Source organism: Gallinula chloropus (assembly GCF_964237585.1).
Source record: "Gallinula chloropus genome assembly, chromosome: 5".
NCBI classification, from domain to species: Eukaryota; Metazoa; Chordata; class Aves; order Gruiformes; family Rallidae; genus Gallinula; species Gallinula chloropus.
The window spans coordinates 54,741,969-54,750,535 of record NC_140090.1 but is presented as its reverse complement, the minus strand read 5'-3'; the positions used below and the strand labels follow the sequence as shown (position 1 = coordinate 54,750,535).

The 8,567-nt window shown below is 42.9% G+C and overlaps 1 protein-coding gene across 1 annotated transcript in view; it reads left to right on the top strand.

The window, feature by feature from the left end:
- Positions 1-248: 248 nt before the first annotated feature.
- The window catches only part of TSPAN14 (tetraspanin 14), a gene marked incomplete at its 3' end in the record, with an annotated part of 31,658 nt that continues 23,339 nt past the window's right edge, over positions 249-8,567 (top strand). The window contains exon 1 of the mRNA XM_084265164.1: positions 249-576. The remainder of the gene's footprint in view (positions 577-8,567) is intronic.

Sequence of the window (8,567 nt, the reverse complement as noted above, 5' to 3'; positions counted from 1 at the left end):
GCTGGGAAGAGAGCCCGAAATTAAAAAAGGCTCAGTGTTACTGAGGGGTCGTGGGCTTGCTACATCTGAGCCGCCAGAAGGAGCTGCGGAGTCTCGCCCGCGGGGAGGGGCGGGGGGAGCGTCGGGCGGCCGTTCCCGCCGCGGAGGCGGAGTGGGGGCCGCTGGAGTTCGTGGCCTCCGCCTGGCCTCGGAGATCTTCGCGGGGCGCCAGGGCTCCCCTGGTAGCTCGGGGACGCCTGTAGCGCCAAGGTGGGGTAAGCCGCCGGGAGAACTAGGCCTCCTCCGCTCCTTTGTTGGAGCACGGCTGCGTGGAGAGGAGCGGGCGTGGGCGGAGTTGGGAGTGCATTTCCGCGCTGCTGCGGTGCTGAGTAGGGTAGCGGTGGTGCAGCTCCGCTCCGCAGCGAGGTACCCCCCCTGCGGTGGTGGCTGGCCGCGCTGAGGCGGAGAAGGTCGGGGAGCGCGGCCGTGCCGCGTCCATGGACTAGCCGAGGCAGCGGAGGGACCCCGCGTACGCCGACCGCGGCCTCGCCCTCCGCCCAACTTGGCGAAACTTAAGCGAGCTGGCTGCTGCCCTCGGTGAGTCACTGCCCGACCCGCCGTTGGCCCGGGCGTTCTCTTCAGCCGTCTGTCCCGGGGGTCACGCCGCGTCCTCGCCGTACGAAACGTCCCTTTCTCACCCCCTGTCTTCAAGCACCGGCATTTTGGCCCCTCACCCTCCTTTGAAACGCGGTTCTCCCCTGCAACGTCCCCTGGGAGCTTGCGGCCATTCAGCTGGGCGGGGAGCAAGCGGTGCCGGAGTACCCTCCCTGGGGGCGGGCAGCAGGTTTACTCAGTTTCCTGAAACCGAGGGGCTGTGGCGAGCTTCTGCTATTGTCCTTCTCCGTTAAAGGAAGCCGGAGGGGCCGGGCGAGGTTTCCTCTTGGGAGTTCACGAAAGTTGTTTTGTTGAGTGACGTGTCTGAAGAGAGAAAAACAAGCGGGGGGGGGGGGGGGGGGGGGCGGGAGGGGGGAAGCCTTTTGGGGTGCTACAGCGTCGCCCCGGCGGCTGTAAGCAGAAGCAACTGCTCTGCCTGTGTAAGGATGGAGGCCTGGAACTTTATTTTTGTTGTCGGATTTTTAACTTAAGCTATCTCTAAGCTGTATTTGCGAGGGGCGTGTCTGACGCTTTCAGCTTCCCGACACAGCAGGCCTGGTTGTCGAGTGCGGTGTCACCTCTGGCAGGTGATGCCATGCTCCGTGGCCAGGTATGTTGTGGCGCCTCTGGGGTCCCAAGGTGGGTCTTTGGATAATGAACACATTACCAGTTCCCGTTCTGTCACTTTCTACTTTGTTGCCTCTGTACTTTTAAATGAATGCTTGTTTCTGGGTTATGAGTGCTACAGAACATTGCTGAGAAGCTGATGCGTATAAACCCTATGAGGAGAGTTCAAGTGAAATGCATTATTCATGGTAATCTGGGGAAGTGTTTTTTTCCCCTTTTGTAAAGGTTTTTAAGGAAGGAAATGGGCCAGATTCGTGGATATCTAAAGAGCGGGATTAAGCTAAACAGGAGAAGGATTGATATGATGCGGGACCAGTGTTGCTCATATGCATTTAATTCCGGTACTTGCTGGTTTTTTTAGTAGAACAAATTGCAGTTTGACGCCTTCAGAATATTGGCATATGACTGTTTAGAAAATGTCTGACTTTACCTATATACTCGATGTAGGCTTAGTAGTTTAATTTTGACCCTTTCTGAAGAAAAAAAAAAGTGTAAAACTTAAGTTACTTGTGTTTAGTTTTCTCTTCCTTAGTAGATCTTCAAAGGAGGTGGTGGTGGTGGTGGGAAAGACAGGATAAGATTTTTTCTGGCACTGTTGTAGTTTGTTTGTTTTTCTTTTTGGAGGCATGTAAAGCTTGTGACCTAGATCTCTGGGTAAAATAGAAGGAAGCCAGCTCCTAGAGAATGGAAGTGCAAGCTATATCTGGTTTGTAAATCCTCAGTGGAATGATGATCTTCCTTTCTGGTTGCCTCCATCAGTGAGTTAGGTGTTAGTACTCACGTGGTCTTACGACTTCCCAAGCCACTTAGAATAAATGTGTGGAACTTTAAATGCTTGGGTATAGGTGGCTGAAATGCTGCCCCTACCTGCTTGAGGGGGGAATTCCGTGGTGAGAGAAGGTGTGTGTGTGTGGGGTGTCAGGTGGGAATTCAAGTCTAGTTGTTGGTGTGAAGCAGGAATGAGTGGTGGGGGAAACTTGTTGAGGCTTTGTTTGTTTTTTAACAAATCCAGGACAGCTGTATTGGAAGGGTGTCATTTATTCTTTGGTTAGTGACACTGGAAGAAGGTGCTTCTTACTTTTAGCTCTGTTCTTGCAGGGTGGGGAGGGAAGAACTTAGTGATGTTGCCTGTTCTTAGAATATTTTTATGTTTAAAAATTATAATGCCACTGGAACAGCAGTTTTTATAAAATAGTTTCTTAGAAGTTTGGGAATGTGCTTGCACACTTTTGTTCAGTGCTGTTACAAGACAGTTTTATGGTTGACTTTTGGCTTTATCTTTGGTAATCTTGCTCAGATGTGCAAAGCCTTGCTAAAGGTGAAATCCAGAACTAAATCAAAATAATTGAAAGCTCTTGTCTGGCTTGTCTGATGTGTGTTTGGGTTTGGTTTTTTTTTTTTTTCTTATTTAGTATAAGTTGATTGAGTTAGCTTTCTTTGCATCAAAGCATTATCTCCCCCAGGTAAGAAGACCAAATCAGGAAAAAACTCACTTGATCTTAGTTTAGTCTTATCTCTGGGCATGAGCTTGCCTGACAGTGCATTGTAGACTAAATATTATTATGCTGTTTTATTGTTTAGTGCCTCTTTCCTCCCTGCCCACTGCAGTGGGGCGGCAGAAAAGAAAGTGTTATCTTTTGTAAGTGCTGTGTTAGGAACAAAGTCTGTGCCAGAGCCTTCATATATGGAACATAACTGACAGGAATGAAATAGAGTTTGTTCTGGACTACCTCTTGCTAGGTTTAGGCCTTCTAATACTTCATGAAAGGATCATAAAAAGGCCTTGTTCTGAGCCCTGAAATTCTGTTGAATTGGGGTGCTCTCTTTGGTGTTGAAGGTGTAAGGTTTTGCTCTTAAAAGTAACAAGAAAATTGTTTACATGGTATATTAGGAATTTGGTCATATCTGGATGAAGAAGTTGTGGTTATATTTAGTTATTGATGCTTTGATGTGTGGCTATGAGTTGGCCGTTACCTGGAAATGAATGTTTGGAAAAAACGGGGGAGGGATTTTTCTGGTAGCTAACTCCTACACGTAATTCTCAGGCTTCTGTCAGGTTTCCCATCACGTATTAGAAGTAGTACAGTTTGAGCACTACTGAGTGTGAATAACCTCTTGTTCTAATATCACTGTTTTGGATTAGAAATCTCACTGAGGTGTGTATGGGGGAAGCAGAATTTACAGGACTGTTGCCAAAACTGTTCCTACTGTGATATAGTTTTCTACTTTGACAAAAAAAATATATATCCCTTTTTGTGGGGTATGTCAAAATATGTGGGTTTCAGGCACCACACAAAGGAGATGATTAAGCCTATTTTGCATGTGAATCAGAATATTCTTACTATGGATTTTTTTGTGTCATGCTTCTTTTCACTGTGGCTCTCCCGGGTCAAGGCTTCCTGTTCTAATGAAATGGACTTTGCCACTTTGGCATCCGTAGTGCCTAGGCTAACAGGCTGCAGTTCACAAAATCCGGGAACATAATACGGCTCTGACGTTGTGTTAAGCTCTTTCACTGAAGTACCTAAGATAACAAACCCTCAAACACAAGTTTTGATTGCTCCTGAGTAAGTGTTGCAGATTATTGCTAAAGGGAATTTAAGAAATGGTAATTTTCCAGGTGACTTCTGATTGCATGTCCAAAAGATAATCCTAGTCTTCCTCACTACTATTACAGTCCTAAAATCTGTGGCTCTTCTAGAGCTGTAGTGGTGGTGACTTGTGTGAGGCTACTGAATGCAGCTTCCCAGCCCCTAGTGCAGTGGGCAGGAAGAGGATCCCTTTGTCTCATGTTCAGCCAAAAGCATCTGATAAAGGACAGGTTAAGATCCGTGCCTGAGGTGATCAGATTAAAGCTCGAGTTTAATAGTTTGGGTCCTTTTAAAAAGGGGGAGAGCTGATTTTAATCTAACAATAAAAAAATATGGGGAGCTGAAGTGTCTAGGTTTGCATGACTTAATTTTGAAAACCGCCACAATTTACTTACAGCTGAAAGTCTTGTATTTGAATAGTTTTCATTCTAAAACTGCATCTCTTTATTTTGTAAGACTGAACAAAACCTGTTTTCAGTATGGTCAGTGAGGTGAAAAATCATTTTGGGGTGAATTCTTCTCTTAAGTATGTCACAGGTGAAGATTACAGCAAAGGATTTGACATGCAGAAAAGAGTCATCCTCAGTTTTGACAGGATAAGAGATTATGATGTTTGCAGTTGAAACCACAGTTGGGTTTTGCTGACCTTTATCAATCTGCCATAAATCTCAGAATCAAAGCCTTTTGAGAGAACTATCATTCTACCATATTCTTCGCACTTGAATTCTGTTGTCATGCAGAAAATGTTTAGCAAATGAATGTGAAATATGCTGACCATGAGGAACTGTATCCAAACCCAGGGCTTTTAGCAAGACTTAAAAGTTTATTTTTCTTGCTGGTTCAAAGTATGCCTCAGCTCCTGTTTGGAAGGGGGGCCCAAGACTTGCTTTGTTTCAGTGTTTCCTGTCTCTCTTCCTTTTTGGGGGGAAACACAACAAACAGCTTTATGCCTATCCTGTAGCAAAGCTCATGTGTGATATGTGTAAGTGAATGGATTTTTGTTCTTATTCAGAGTGCCTGATTACATGTGTTCCTCCTGAGAGCTGTTTCTGTGTCTTTAGCAGTCTGTGCAAAGCAGAAAATTTTAGTCCTGGCTTCATCCTGAACCTGAATGTGAAAAGCAAGAGTGTAATAAGCACAGGGCTTCACTTCTTGTTGCTTTTTCCAGTGAATGATGTTGAATGCTGTCCTGGTATTGCAAAGGAGCTGTTCTGTTTTATGCTTCTCATCTAGAGAGTGGCCATTTATAACAAATTGATAAAGGTCTTCCATGTGAAGATCTGTGCTGAAGCCTCCTGATGTATTTTGGGCTCTCTGTTTGGTGCTACTAGCTAGGCACAAGCACTTGCTGAGTTTGTGAGTGGGTATGAGCTTTTTTTTTTATTTGCCTTTTTTGTGGGCTGTTTTATTTTGGCGCTTTTGTTCTGTTTCAGTTGGGTTGCTACAGTGTGCAAACCTGAATTTGTCCACGTGGCCCAACAGCCCTTTGCTGAAATCTTTTGTCCTGATTTAAAGGTTTTTGTTTCCTGCTCCAAGACTGAATAATTGATACTTGACTCTCTGGAAAGGTGTTTTCTATAAATAATTGATGGACTCGGAGGTAACAAGGCAGCTTCCAGTTGCTACAGTTGCAGCTACAGGAGGCAGTATGAAGTGTTCAGAGGCAGCCGAATGCTGTGAAATCTCGTATTTCAAAAAGTGCTATTTGTTCTGCTTGGGAAGAGCTGCCTACTCTTGCTTTGGTTTATAAAATCAGTTGTGGAACACTGACATGTAGAAATTCTGGGAATAGAAAACAAAGGGAATAGTCTCAAGTAACTTGCATCTATGCTATAAAAGCCTGGCACTGAAACCTAATACTTCCCGGTGTTGTGTTCCTTTGGTGTTGGAAATCATTGGTCCTATTTGGGGTGGGAAGGAGGAAAAAAAAAAAACCCAGAAGTTTTTCCATGGGTTTAGTGCTGCATCATGTCTCCATGACATAGAGACAACGTTGTTTAACCAGAACAAGTGGTGAGTGTAACTGGTACAGATACATGCATACATTTCTTAGCATGCTCATTGCTGGAAACAGAATTCAATTCTGCAGTTGTATTTTTTAAATTTAGATATCTTGATATTATTTCAGTTTTGAAAACATTTATCTATTACTGTAAATGATATATATTTATATACTATATTAATACATATATAGGAACATTCAGTATAAAGGCTTAAAAAGATGTGGGTAGACAGCATCTTGTACTCAAAGCACGGAATCTTTAAGAAAACAGAAACAAGACCCCCAACAAAACCAAAAGCAGATTAGATACTTATTTCTTTATGTATGTTGTTATAATCAGTCTCCTGTTTTTCTCTTGCAAAGAAAGAAAATTAAGGGATAGCTTTTTTGACTGAAATGTAACTGGAAACCTGAACGAGTGGCACTCTTGGAAATCAAAGGAAGCTACAATGTCTAAATTTCATGTTCTCTGAAGAAAGAGTGAATTTGTCAGGAAAAAAAAGCTGGTGACTTCCTATCTCTTCTGCTCTAAGTTGTGACATTTTTGTGATAAAGCGCTAGAGCAAATGAAGGACCTTTTTCTTGAGATGTTTTGGTCCATATGGAGATACAGGAGGGAGCAGATAACATATTTGGAATAGCTTCTGTTGTATCACTCATCCTTGATGCCCATATAGACGAACATTCAGAATGGAAGCACCTTAAATTCTGAAAAATAATTCAGCATACTTTTACATGGTATTTCAGGTCCAACTCATCCTCGTGGTAGCGGGTTTACCAAAAGCACATGTATAACTTGATGTGAGTGGTTGTCTGTAGAGCTTGAGTGGGGCTCTTCTGAATTGCTGTTTCCTTGGTTTGGGTCTGGGAACACTGGTGTGTGTTAGTTACAAGTTCTAAGATGCAATTTATGCTGTAGTAGATAAAGCCTCAACACTGAAACCTGAAACAGGTGTTAGGGGATTTGATCTGCTTTGTTGTTGTAGAGTTTGTATTGAAGCAACTTGGCTTGAAATATTTTTCAAGCACTTTGAGGACTTGGGAGTTTTCAACACACTACAAAATTAAGAGCCCCAGAAGGTTATGTCTTAAATCTATCTGACTTTGGTTGTGTTTTCCATTTAATTCAGAGATCTGTTAACTGCCATTATTTTTCTAGTAAAACAGGGATGACCAGGAGTAGCAATATCTGTCTTGTCATGAGTCAGATTTTTTTTTTTTAAAAAAAAAAACAAAACCCTACACTTATGAATTATCCTGAGGCTTTTTCTGAGAATGAGTGAATTTTTATCTGTTCTTCTAGACTGCAGTAAATGTGTTAATAAGTAAATACACTATATTTGTATTCCTGAACAGAAGCTTCTATTTTCTTTGTAAAGCCCTGTCAGAGTTTGCACCACCTGTCCCTACACGTGCAGATTTCATCACAGCACCCAGATAATTCTACTCAACGTTAAAACCCCCTATGTGGTAAACTTCTCTCTGCTGTAGGGAAAGAGCAATCTATAGGTGCTGCTTCAGTTGCTTGATTTTCAGAAGGTCCCAAGAAAATCTTCAAAGTATTGCTGGTTGGGGATAAGCCTTTCCTTCAACTTCACAAAAAAATTCTCTATTTGTTAAACACCTCTGAAGAATGACAGATATTTTTAGTGGTAGGAATGACCTGATGATTCCTTTGATGTAGATTTGACGTGGAAGGAGTAATGGAATTAAATAGTCATATCAAAACAAATGATAGGCAAAAGTATGTCTCTTGCTGTATTTTTAACTTGTTCCTCAGTGCATTTGACTTTAACAACTTGATACAGACTAGATGCTTTATTTTGATGAATGATGGTGGGGGAAAGCAGCCAACAGCTTACAATTTTTTTTTCTTGCTTTGGTTCTGCCTCTGTTACTCCAGCTTCATCCATTTCAGTCTGTTAGCTTCAGGTGTGGTATAGCCTGTGGTACTTGGTGTAAGGCTGGCATTGCAAGGGTGCTGCATTTCCGTGAGCATTCTCAGAAGCTAGTGCTGCTTGTGGCTTCCCATCCGTGTTCTCTTGACTGCACCCACACTGGCATTTGTATGAGCTCTGGAGAAGTGAATTAGAGGACTTAAAACTGTTGTTCTTTGTGCATGATACAAGTTCACAGGGTGGATGTAAAGATTTGCTACATGGTTTACTGTATGATTATTCCACAGAGGAGTGATTAAAGGTTTTAGATTATTAGGTGGGGTGGGGAAGGGGACCAGGACTGCCTATGGTGTCAGTAACCTGCACTTTCAGTGTGACTTAGTAAAGTTAGTGTCTCCTGAGGGTCGGAAGAATTTGGCAACCTGGATATGTGCTAGTGTTCCAGTTGTAAATTTAATCTGGGAGCATTTTATTGCATATCCCAATTGGATTAATACATCACAGCTTCTGTTTTGTGAGAGTTAAAATCTATCTACGATGGATATCGCTCTGTAGCACTTTGAAGGTAAGCGTGGAATCAGTGGGTGTGTAAATGCTTTGCAAATGATGAATAGCTACAATTTTTCTTCCCTCACTAAAGCTGTAAACACCAGGACAAAATTACATATTCTAACAAAGTAGCAGTGCTCTGTATTTAAATTTTAGGAATTCCTGTTGTCCTGAGTGGGTGAAGTCAGCTGACATAATGTGACTTGCTTTGTCTGAAACACAGTAGAGACAGTTACTAGCCTATGCTGCCCACGCACTACTTCAGTC